We start from the raw sequence: 14026 nt of genomic DNA, 5'->3' as shown, positions 1-14026 counted from the left end.
TTTCAAATGTATAATGCCGGTACCATCAAACTCATGCATCTTTTGAATAAAAAAATATGCGAGTTTACATGTTCTCCTGCAAAATAAAAGACGAAACATATCTTAATATGTGAACTCAATGTAAATGTGACTAACATACATACTTCACAAAAATGATCTAATTTATATATGAGTAAGCTTTTTTACTTTTTTTTTAATTTCGACTATTCCATGACTTGACATTATAGTTTGATGTTCAATTTAGACAAAAAAAAGTCTAAGATGTATTAACTCACAATGCTAAAATTAAATTGAATGTGTCAATACATTGGAATCTATTCGAATAAAAAAATCTTTGTTTTCATTTAAGCATATCTGTATTTATAAGAATTATTAGTTTTGTTTGGATGGAAACAATCTGTAAATTTTGATTTTAATTAAATGTAATCAGAGTGAGAAGTCAATATGTTGAAAGAATTAACTTTATAAGTGTGATATTGTAGGGAATATTTGAAAACTGCGATATTATACTAGACAATTTTGTATAATTAGTGAAGAGTGTGTAAATAATAAGTATGATTGAATAAAAAAACAACATTAAAAACTATCTTGTCAAAATGTTTTGATAGATTAAAAAAAATCAGCAAAAGAACATTTAATTACGTTGCTGGTTTTCTGAGTAATTATTTAATTCACACCCACATATTTACGTATACATGATAAGTTAGCGGCCGGTTCGATATTAGATATATTCAATATTAAATATCTTACGGGCTGCAAGCTGTCGGTTGGATACTCAAATTAAGTTGAACATCATAAACAAAATTATCTGGTAACATTAGCTCAGAGGAGTGCACATTTAAGCAGGAAATCTTTGTATGACCCGTCAATCTATCGAAATTCTAGTTGCTCTCGAAAATAAACCCTTATGAAAGTGGCATAGTTGTCTTTATGAAACATATATTTTTTTATCAATGAACGACATCAAAGATGAAATTTTATATATTATATTTCAAAGATCGATCACTCGAAAAAAGTTTACAAATATCAATAGAAATATTTATAAAAAAAAAAAAAAAAAAAAAAAAAAAACTTACGGAATTTGGGTACATTTCCTGTACTCTATGTTCACGCAGGGCCCAGAGTGCCAGTTAGGTATTATAAATGTATTGTAAAACCGTCCTTTTGGTTTCGTTTCATATCTTTAAATGAATTAACTATCTGCAAAATATTATATTTAGAGATCTGATGTTTTTGACGATATTTAGCTAAACAATGATAATTTAAGCCTCCGTCTGTATCGAGGATGATATTTTTCTAGGATTTTTTTGGGATACCGTTAATCTTAACTTTCATCGAACGTTTTGGACATTGAATACCAGTGGGGTATTGCCGTCATTTAAGTGGGCTTAGATATGTTTGCACTTTATATTTAGAATGTTAAACTGGCAGTTTGAAACCTCCGTAACTATAATAGACAGGAAGTTTACAATGTGCCTCACTAGAAAACAGTATACTGGTGTGAAATTGAAAAGTTGCAAATACATGAAAACATTGTAGATATTCCTAATTGATAACAATGTATAAATTTTACTAGTGTTTTCAAGTTTGTAAATTTACATATGACATGTTGTACATGTAACTTGAAGATATTGCTGGGTAAATATAGGATAACATAATCTAATTTTTATGAGTAATTGACTGTATGTCTAAAATATGCGTCCGGTAATGTATAGGGTACATGATTAACAGATCTTTATAATTTAACATGACCATGCTTATTTTATACAGTAGTAAATAAATAAATGTATCCTATATTCTTAATCTATTTCAGAGAATGAAGTTGTTTGTATATTCACTTTGCTTGCTGGTTTTTGTGCTTGAATTGAAGCAGACCAAAGGTGGTTGTTGGGAAACATGGTCGAGATGCACTGGATGGAGTTCTGCTGCAACTGGACACCTATGGCTTGACTGTAATACATGTTGCAAGTGCAAAGGAAAGTCCGGTGGTTCTTGCCACGAAGTTCATTCCGATTGTTTTCTATCAGACACAGCAATGCAGTGCCAGTGTCACCATGGCACATTGCATGGATCTAGACCCTCCGCTTGTAGTAGCTTGTCGAATTTGGATTTTTCTTGTGACAATAAACATTAAATGAAAATAACCGTTATTCAACTTGAAAACTTTGATTTGAATTTATTTTGATTTAATTAAAATGTTGAATATTTTGGCGTGTTTAAAATAGTATCAGATAAGAACATACGTCTGGTATGGTTAATTTCTAAAATCTTAATGATGTCACTATTATCACGCCATACGCGTTTTATCTTCACAAGCCTTATCAGTGTCGCTCAAACTAAACAAATTGAAGGACCAACGGTAATGGAGGTTGAACAGTATTATTTGGCACCTTCTTATGGTGTTTATATTTTACAACTTATTTGTTATGCCCGTATTTGTTTTGATGTTTTGCATTTTAACGAATGTATTCCAAGGGTAACTGCTTAATTATTGAGCCAGGGACTTCGTTTCCGCAAATTACTTTTTACTTAATTCTTCCCTAGATATAAAGATTTGGTTATGAAGTTTTGTCGTACCTTCCAAACGAGAGAGCACAATCTCATCCTTACGGAAATTATGTTTACAGTGCGCGGAAATTTAGAAACGTTCCTAGTAATCTTATCGATCTTATAAGTAAACTAATCATAAAAGGTTACTAATTCAACACGGTAGTAAGTTCACTGAATATTATTTTCATTAGTATTAATATTGATTGTGTTATTAGTAAATTAAAAGCAAACTTAATATTATTGTAATATACATATACACATTCATGGATCTACAAACTATCGATGACTTTGGTTTACCAGGTTTTTTGCACAGCTGATTGTATGTTGTCCTTGCATTAATCATCATTCGTGGGTATATTTCATGGCCTTACTTACAAACTCACATGCAAGCGCAATTGATGAGCTGCTCGTAGACAAAATACATTTTTAGTGGTTTGATTAAATGAACATAGATCGATCTTTTAATTGTTTCTGTTATCTAGACGAGTAATGTATTCATTAACAATATCGACTTGCGACTTCGTCACTTTACTTTGCATTGAAATTGTGTATTACAATCTCATAACTAATTTCTGTGTTAATGTTTTTTTTTAAATACAAACCAAGAAAATCACATAAAAATTATTTCCTTTTTTTTACATTTAATAATCACAATCGAATATATTGTATCAATGAAATCCCAATAAAGGTATAGGACCATTTAAAGAAAATGTTTGAATGTTAAAATTTTATAAAAAAATATGTATGAAAATATGTTAAAACACGTTTTTCTTTTCTCATTTCCTATTTAATCAAACGTAAGGGTTAGCAAATTATTAAAACATGTGTTGATATCTTGCTGTTGATTACTTGTATGGCTTATTATACTTTGTTTCAGATTAAGTGTATGGTTTACGTTATTTAAAAAAAAAATTAAATGGGTCAAAGTTGATACATTTTCAAAATATTCTGAAAATTAAACAAGCCAAATATATTTAAGTTAAGGTTTTTCTTACCACCTTAAGTTTCTTTTATAGGTACATTTTTGTTCAGAGTGGTTTATTTCGTCTTCATACATTAGAGGTTGGAAACCAATGGGATATTCAAAACTAGTTTATTAGTTTTCTCGCTTGAATTGTTTTACATTTTATGATTTCGATTTTTTTTAGCATGGGTTTAGTACACCGTTATAGGTCGAACGGTGACCTACACTTGTTATTTTAGTCTATCATTTGCTCTCTTGAGGAGAGTTACCTCATTTGCATCATACGACATATTCTGTTTTCAAAATGGTTATACGACAATCCCACAACGTCGCAGCAGCAAAAGCAAATCAAAGCAACAACAAAAAAAACAAAGTTCCCAAATACAACAACACAGTCAAATCACAACTTGAAATTTAGAATTTTTACTAACATGACACTAACTAAAATATGCGAATGACCTCATACGAACCAGTTCTACAAAACATATCATTTTACCCATCGTGATCTCATACGAGTCTGTCCTACAACACATATAATTTTACCCATAATGATCTCATACTAGCCTGCCTTACAACACATATCATTTTACTCATAGTGATAACATAGGAGCCTACCCTACATCACATATAATTTTACTCATAATGATCTCATACGCGCCTGTCCTACAACACATATAATTTTACCCCAAATCATCTCATACGACCCCGTCCTACAACACATATAATTTTACCCATAACGATCTCATACTAGCCTGCCCTACAACACATATAATTTTACTCATAATGATCTCGTACGAGCCTACCATACAACGCACATCATTATACTCATAATGATTTCAGTCGAGCCTGCCCTACAATACATACAATTGGACCCATACATATCTTATACGAGCCTACCCTACAAGACATATGATTTTACCTATAAGGATCTCATACGATCCTGTCTTACACCACATATCATTTTACTCATAATGATCTCATACGAGCCTGTCCTACAACCCATATCATTTCACGCATAAACAATTAGAATAAGTCTGCCCTACAACACATATTTTGACGATATTTTCCTGTCAATGGCGTCGGTGCCTCAAATGACCGAATAACACTTATAATTTTAATATAAAAACATACTTATTAATGATTTTTAAAAATTGATTATGTAATAGTGTATTTTATAAGTTTACAGAGGTATGTAGAAAGCAGGTTCGTTCATTTAGATCATTATAAATATAGTTTGTACAAACAATAATGGTAACAAAGCACAATGGCTGGCATGTTGGATTTACACACTATATATATAATAATCTTTATGAACTATAAAAAAGAAAATGTGGTATGATGGCCAATGAGACAACTATCCACAAAAGAGCAAGATGACACAGACATTAACAACTATAGGTCACCGTACGCCCTTCAACAATGAGCAAAGCCTATACCGCATAGTCAGCTAAAAAGGCCCCAAATAGACAATGTAAAACAATATAAACGAGAAAACTAACGGCCTTATTTATATAATGAAAATGAACGAAAAACAAATACGTAACACACACACAAACGACAACCACTGATTTACAGGCTCCTGAATTGGGACAGGCACATAACTAATGTGGCGGGCTTAAACATGTTAGTGGGATCCCAACCCTTCCCCTAACCTGGGACAGTGGTATAACAGTACAACATAAGAACGAACCATACAAATCAGTTGAAAAGGCTTAACTCGTCAGATGGACAAAAATACAAGTAGACGTGGACGGGTACTTATACATCCCGACACAAATGAGCAGATCTGAGAATACTCGCAGTTACCTGACAGTTAGTTCAAAGCCACTTACAACTAATAAAAAAACTATCAATCCGTGCATATCCAACATCCAAAGGATTCAGAAATACTTTATAAACAGCCAGAAAAAAACACGACCTTGTGCAATGCCAAGTTACAGGTATCGACAGACTGTAGATCCATGAATATGCATTTGTCTATAAAATACTTGTTATATTTAGTTAGCTTTTAATTTACTGAGAACGAAATCAATATTTATACCAAAAAAAAAAATTCAATGATCGTATTACTGTGTTGAATAGGTAACCTTTTAGAATAAGTTTATTTAAAGGAGCGACAAGTTTACATGGATCATTTCTAAATGACCGGATACGGTTAACAACATTTCCGTAAAACAAGCATGTGCTATCCCGTTTGAAATAATTTTTCTACCGGTACAACAAAACTTCAAAACCAAATCTTTATATCTATGGAAAAAAATAGTAAAGGTTTTAAGTAATTTATGGTAACAATATTCCTGGTTTAATAATTTACCAGTAATACACAGTTTGCGTTCGTTAAAATAAAAAACGTCACAACAGACACGGGCATAGCGAACAAGTTGTGAAATGTAAACACCGTAGGATGGTGCCAAAGGAACACCACACTCTAAAAATGGAAAATTAACAATAGGGAACAACAAATCGTCTCTTTTGTCGTAAATTTTAGTGTGGAGTTTTCCGTTAAAAACCGAAATATCTAAATCCAGGAGAGGACAGTTATTACCGAATAAATATGAATTATTTAAAGTAAGTTCCTTGGGGTTAATTGCAGCAGTATATTTAGAAAATTCTTGATTATTTAACGAAAAAAATATCATCAAGATAACGGTAAGTGTTGTTGAATTATAACCTGCAAACTGTTAATCTTTTTTTATATAAAAAAAACCATTTATAGTATTATATTATTTGATAATCGTCGTAAATCGATGTTAAAAAGTCATCTTATATTACATTGCAAGTGTTATTCTATCATTACAAGTGTTATACTCGATTAATAGCGGTATTGTAATTCAATCAATCGTTTTACCCGAATGAGATGCAATATATTTGATGTTTTAATACTTTTCATAACTTTTCAGTTAACAAAATTTAGAATTTATTTAAAGCATAAGGCTATAAACCTAACTTTAGTATAAGTAAATAGAAATATATGAAATTTAAACTTTAGATTTATGACACAAAAAATGTTGGGATTTATTTTGGGCGTTATGGTCCAAACAGATTAGGAATTGGGGGGGGGGGGGGGAGGGGAGGGAATGCACACATAAGCATTCTTCTAGTTTACTCACAATAACGCATGGAATGGTGTATGAATCTCTTTGAAATTATACCACAAGTTTCCATACCACAAAGGCAAAGTCTCACATTTGGTATAAGTATTGTTTTATGATTCCACCCAACAAACCAATTTTAAGATTGACTTTTTACATTGAGATGGGATGTTACTACATGTACTACAAATGCAAAATGATATGTTGTGGAATTATTTGGCATGATAGTTGAGAGTGCACATATTTTGTCTGTCTTAACTTTTTGCTGTTTCAAGCTTTTATGATAATTTTGTTTTTCTTAATTTACGATAGATATAATGACAGCAAGTGTATTATTTTATATGGGAACACCACTTGTATATTTTTGATACAGCCGTTTCCATTTGTACTTTAATTCCCTTTAAAAATTATTACCCTGGTACCTTGATAACCAACTACTGCTATTCTAACATTAGCATCTGATATCACCGATATATGGTGGTCATTTCCTGGTTACTTGTTGTTTTGTATTTTGTATATTGTTTATCTTATGATAATTCTTTTAACTGTTTGCCGTCTGTGATGTGTTAGTTTTAGTTCGACTTGAGTATGACAATAATATATGTATCCGTCGTGATTACATGCAGGTTTTGAAGACTATGCTGTTCAGTTAAGATAACACGTGCACAATTTGTTTCCTGTTTCATTGGGAGAACAATGATGACAAGTAGTAGGATAGTAAACAATACATACTTTTGTTATTCAGTACCAATTATATACGATTGATGTATTGAAATGTAATAAAAAAAAAAGCAGTATTCCAACACCAGACAATTGTTTGTGTTCTAATATATAAATTTAAGGAAACAGATACCTTACAAACGTCAGAATCCTAATATATGACTGACCGCTCACTATTCTATTTTACATCGTAACCGCGAAAGTGCAATCAAACCAATATGTCCATGAGAAGATTGATGGCATTTTCCTTGGTTGAATGTGTCATAGTAATAGGACAGAATCTATAAATATACCTTCAAAGATATACTTAAGTAAGTTAATTATTAAAAGAAAAAACGTATCACCTGTATTTTTTTCGGCTGGTCTAAAGTAAAAAAAAATCAAGGTTTGCAGAAAAGTATATCATTACGGTTGTGCATGGCACTGCAGGGCGATAACTATAAAATATGCCGACCGTTATAATTACCTTTTATCATTAATGAAAATATAAAGTTTTCCAATAATAAAAACACTGTATTTCAAATGCTATGTATTGAATGACACTATTCCGATAAAGTGTGTAGTTCACATTCTTTGAAATGTTAATATTATTTTCACACGGTAACAGTTGATTCATTTTTAAAATTTGATAAAAATTCAACGAGTCAAATAGTCTTTAGTTGAGGTGTTTGTTTCTTTCATGTGTATATGTTTGGTTACATTTATGACAAGTTAAGATTGGTTAAACTCGTCTACATACATGTTAGTTAAGAAACCAAAAGGATATTAAAAAACATACTACATACATTATGTAGTTCGTTTTCTCTTTTGAATTGTTTTACATTTTTTTTATTGGGGGACTTGTATATAGCTGACTATGCGGTAAAAGCTTTGCTCACTGTTGAAGCCCGTACGGTGACCTATAGTTGTTAAATATTTCTGTCATTTGGATTCTTGTGGAGAGTTGTCTGATTTGTCATCAATTTTGTTTATAGTGGTTAGCTCCTACAACGTCACAGCAATAAAATCAAAACATAGCAAAACTAAGCAAAACAAAGTTACACAAACAAAATAAAGCAACCAAACCAAAAAAAGCAACAAAAAAAAAAAACGAAGAAGAACAGACAAATTTAAGAAAAAAAAAAACAAAGCATCACAAACAAAAAAAATAAAGCAACAAACACAAAAACAAAACAAAGAAACAAAAGCAAGAAAAAGCCACTAAAATACAAAAAACACTATCAAATTACAACTTGAAACTTAAAATGTTTATTAACATGAAACTAATCAAAATTTTGAAAGGATTTCATGCGAACCTGCCCTACAACACACATCATTTCACGCATATGCAATTAGTATAAGTCTTATCAATAGATTAGGCAAGACGCATTCACAATAAAGTCTTCACTCATATCTGACTATAAGACTTAATTTTCAAATAATTGGCGATAATTTGTCCGTAAACGAATTCTTTTTAAGAGAATATAATTTGGTTCTAGGATACCTTTCTTTGAATCGTTTATGCGTTTGTATAAGTAAAGTTCCAGCAAAGTATTTTAAGCATTGTTTTTTTTTAAACAAATTTAAAAAACTGTGTATCCTAAGAACTTAGAATATATTAAATTCTAAATCTTAAATATGTTTAAAGAAGGGGGGGGGGGGTAGCGGGTATAATTTTGTTAAAATATAGAATTTCGCTATATTTTTGTTATACATGAAATTTATCATATACTAAATAGAAAAATGGAATAAAAAAGAAAAAAAGTGGGGTCACCGTTCAATGAAGCTCACAATCTGCCTCCGAAAAAAGCATGCACATTTGTAAATGTCCTTCGTTTCTGATGAACTAATAGTAGAAATAGAGTAATATCGAAATTAAAAAATAACATAACTACAAACATTGCTGAAATTTTACAATCATTAAGTTGATATACAAATTATAGGTCACCGATGTGTTAAAAAAACATATATCAATTTTAATGTCAAATAAATGAAATTTGGCACCAAAGGGAGATAATATTTTTTGACGAATTCTTTTTTGACGAATTTTGTTTGTTTCGTTTTTTCTTTTTCACAGGTTAATTTTAATAATCGTATTAACATATTAACCATTCTTTAAAAAAAAAAACAGTATGCATTATCGTGAAAGTCAATATTACGGAATTTAAACTTAGTCCGTTTGCCATTTGCGGATGACTTGCAAAACTTACGATGTTTGATAAGTTTTTAAAGTGACAATGAAATAGAAAATATGTTTCAAGAATGTAAAACGGTATTACAAGACAGGAGTACGTCGGCGAATACATTGTACCTCCTTTAATGGTTTTTGTTAGACACTTTATCAAGTGCATTAACACCAGATGATTATACCTGTATTGCAATTAAAACCAGGGGAAATGGGAACTGCCTATACAATAGTATGTCAATGGAGACATCAGTTTAGTTCTTTTTTTCGTTTATGATAAAATGGCTAGACAGACGCCACGTCGTTTCACCCTACTGCCAGGGCAACCCCCTTTTTTCATTACATGAATTATTTCCAATCACGCAAAGAGTAAAATGTAAAATCACAAAAATACTGAACTTAAAGGAAAATCAATTCGAAAGTCCATTATCACATGGTAAAAACAAATAACAAAACGCATAAAAATCGAATGGAAAAGAAACGCGGGTGCAATGACAAAAATAATATCAGTATTGACAATGTAAAAGTCCGCTAATGTCTTTGAATAATATAATAATGTTTAATACAATAAAATTATGAATTGTTAAAAAAATGAATGTGTGACCGTGAATAAGTAATATATGCTGGCTTTCATTCAGATCAGTCTCAAAAAGTGATTTCGTGGTGACTTGGTGGTAAATATAAAAGTTATTTTAGGATAAATTAAGATATTTGATCTAAATAGTTCAATCAAAGTGTTGTCATTGTTTGTTTTCATTGTTTATATGTAAATTATAGATATGCTGAACCCCGTGGAAATTGACTTAGTAGAATTACAAAATGGCCCATGGAGTTGGGACAGGGAAACAAGAACAAAAGCTCAAGGCATTTTGAGTACAGTAAAGACATCATCATTTATAAGTGCATTTATAGCTGTTAAAATCTGCTTAGAAACAATCAAACCTCTCTCTATTAAATTACAGAAAAGAGACCAAGATATTTAAACTGCCTTTAACAATATTAAATAAAAATAACATTGAAGAAGAAAGTTCTGTGTGGCTTAAAGATTCAGAAAAGGTCGCAGAGCATATTGGTACCGAAATTACAAGACCTAGAATAACAGGTTGACAGAGGCCTAGAGCAAATTACAGAAAGTGAAAATACAGAGGAATACTTCCGTCGAAGTATTGCGCTTCCATGTTGTTGACTTTTTAAAAACCGAAATGGCCGTAAGATTTCAGACGGAAGATTGGAAAGGTAATACATTTTCGGAGTTGCTTCCAGCACAAATTACTGCAGTGTTTTCAAGCCGAGTTCTACCGATTGTTACGTTATAGTAAACAAATCACAAACAGCATGGGTATTGAGCACGTGTTTAACATGTATAATGAGATATTGGTTTATTTTAATGACAGATCCATGCGTATTGCGATCACCGGATCTTTACGAGGAGGGTTACGATCGGGTCACTTTGCATACGGAAAATATGTCGGCGAATTGCGTCCTAGAAGCAAGCAATTGAAAATAAGTAAACTTCTTTAAAATGTTGACAAATTGAAGAAATTTTCCTCAGAAAAAGTATATCTTCATAAGTTGTATACTGAAAACTATCCATTTAGTTATAAAAAAAAACATATGCATATTTCAGGTTTCTTGTGACTTTAAAAGTCACCGATATGTTCTTATATTACATTTCAAGTGTTATTCGGTCATTACAAGTGTTATATTCGATTAATAGCGGTATTGTAATTCAGTCATTTGTGTTACCCGAATGAGATGCAATGAATTTGATGTTTTCATATTTTTCATAACTTTTAAGTTAACACAATCTAAAATTTATTTAAAACATTAAGCTATAACTATATCTAGACCTAATCACACATGACTTAAGAATCTTAATGGTTAGCAAATTATTTACGAATTTATAGATCGTTTGCTATCGATTACTTATCCGTTTTATGTTTACACATGCAGTATCACCATACCAGTAGTCAGCACTTTGGTGTTAACACGAATATCAATTATATGGTAATTTTTAAATATGGTAATTTTTAAAAATTACCAGTTAACAAAACGTTGAATATTTGGAAAACTAACGATTTTCTTATCCCAGAAGTAGATTGCCTGAGCCGTCTTTGACACAACGTTTTGTTATTTTCGGTCCTTAATAGTTTCCAACTTTATAATTGTTTGGCTTTTTAAGTTTTGATTTTGATCTGAGCTTCACTTTATGTGTCTTACGTAGACTACACGCGCGTCTGTCGTATCAAATTATAATCCTGGTAACCATCTCCTGCTATTCTAACATTTGCATCTGATATTACCGAATTATGGTGGTCATTATCTGGTTACTTATTTGTTGTATTTTGTATATTTTTTTATCTTTTGATGATTCTTTGAACTGTTTGTCGTCTGTGATGTGTTAGTTTTAGTTCGACTTGAGTATGAACATCATATCTGTATTCATCGTGGTTACATGCAGGTTCTGAAGACTATGCTGTTCGGTTAAGAAAGTACGTGGACAATTTTGTTTCCTGTTTCAATTGGGGAACAATGGTGATAAGAAGTAGAACAGTGAACAATGAATATTTTTGTTATTCAGTACCAATTATACATATATGTATACGATTGATTATAGAAATTGAAATAAAAAAAAACAGTGAAATATTTTAGCAACACATAATTGTTTTTATTCTAGTTTAAAATTTAAGGAAACAGATACCTTGCATACTTCAGAAACTAAATATATGCCTGACCGATCACTATTCTATTTAAAATCGTAACCGCAAGAGAGCAACTAAACCAATATGTCCATGAGAAGATTGATAGCATGTTCCTTGGTTGCATGTGTTAAAGTAATAGGACATAATCTATAAATATACCTTCAAAGCTACACTAAATTAAGTTGATTATTAAAAAAATATGATGTATGACATGTAATTTTTCTGCTGGTCAAAAGTCTAATAAAATCACGGTGTACATGAGATGATATTATTACTGTGGTACATAACACTACAGGGAGATAACTATAAAATCTGCCAACTGTTTTAATCATCTTCTATTATCAATAAGAATATAAAGTGTTTCAATAATAAAACTATTGTGTGATGAACTTCTATGAATCCAATGACACCTTTCCGATTTTGTGGTTCACTTTCTTTGAAATATTCATATTGTTCTCAGATGGTAAACGTTAGTATATTTTCAAAAGGAGTAGGTTCAGTAAGACCCCTTTTTGGCCCCAAAATATAGCAGTGTTACACAATTGTGAAAATGCAATCTTTTATTCTTTTTTTTAAAGTAGTATGCTTCTGCTACATAAATATGGTCTGTTTTTACTATGCAATGCACAATATATTGGGTACTAGCATCCATTTTACTGAAATCTTCACAATTATAGCAGTTTAGCTAAATTTTAGACGGTTTCCGTGTTTAATGAAAGTAGCCGCATTCGCGTTCATTCATAATATTGAAAGATACGTTGTATTTGATGATAATACATAACATGCTTAAAAGTTGAGGATGAACACGGATGCAGCCACATTCATTTTTGACAAAATCGAGCTCAAAAGTAACATTTTTGGCATATTTGATAGATTTTTCATGTTTGAGCTTGAAATGGAGCTTTTTTTAATGACTAAATCAGTGAAAATATAAGTTTTGAAACTCAAGGTTTCCACGCATTCTTTACTTTTTGCAGCACTAATTACGCATTATCAATGCATACACGAATGCATAAACATGTAGTATTTAGATATACGACAGTTTTTGTTAGGTTTGGGATTTGTTTAGGGGGGGTTGCATCCAAATGCATCAACTCCTAAAGATCATTATTTTTTCTTTTATTATGTTGATACTGGTTTTTTTCAGTATTGCCTGTTGAAACGGACAGTAGTTTTCAGACAAATAAGATATAACAGGTCATCGTCGACAGATCCGGATCAATATGTATTTGTTTTCTTCCACTTGATACAAGAGGAACACTATGTCCTTGTAAAGATATGTTGGTTAAACATTTCTGAATTTGTTTTAGTTAAAGAACTTGGTATACAGACATACTTGTTAAGTGAATTATAATTACAATTGATGTATGGTTCTGCTATTTAAGTTTTTAACATATTAAAGTTATTGATCGTTTAACAGAGTGAAAGTGTATATTCAAATGTACATTTTTCGTAAATGGTTTAATAGGTAACGCGTGTATAAACTATTTGTGTTTTGTTATTTGATTTATCAACCCTTCTTATGAATATTTAAATGATGAGCATACGTTTATGAGACCGGTAACCATTGACAACTCAGCAAAATGACATGAGTGTAGTTATTCAAATAAAGGGTTTACATGGCATACACACTGTCAAGATATACCAAGTAACGTTTCAAGTTATAATAATCATAAATTACTCATAATCCTCGCAACTATTATCTAAAGGCAACGTAAGTTCCAAATGTATCAATTCACTTCAAAAGCGAACCAAAACCTTTAGAAATTGCATATGTTAACTTATAAAGTGGTAGATTATACCTGGTGGCATAGCTTCATTAACTTCTCACTTG

The sequence above is a fragment of the Mytilus trossulus genome, chromosome 5 (genome assembly GCF_036588685.1).
Source record: "Mytilus trossulus isolate FHL-02 chromosome 5, PNRI_Mtr1.1.1.hap1, whole genome shotgun sequence".
Taxonomy (NCBI): domain Eukaryota; kingdom Metazoa; phylum Mollusca; class Bivalvia; order Mytilida; family Mytilidae; genus Mytilus; species Mytilus trossulus.
The sequence above is the reverse complement of the archived record's forward strand: the minus strand, read 5'-3'. Positions refer to the sequence as shown.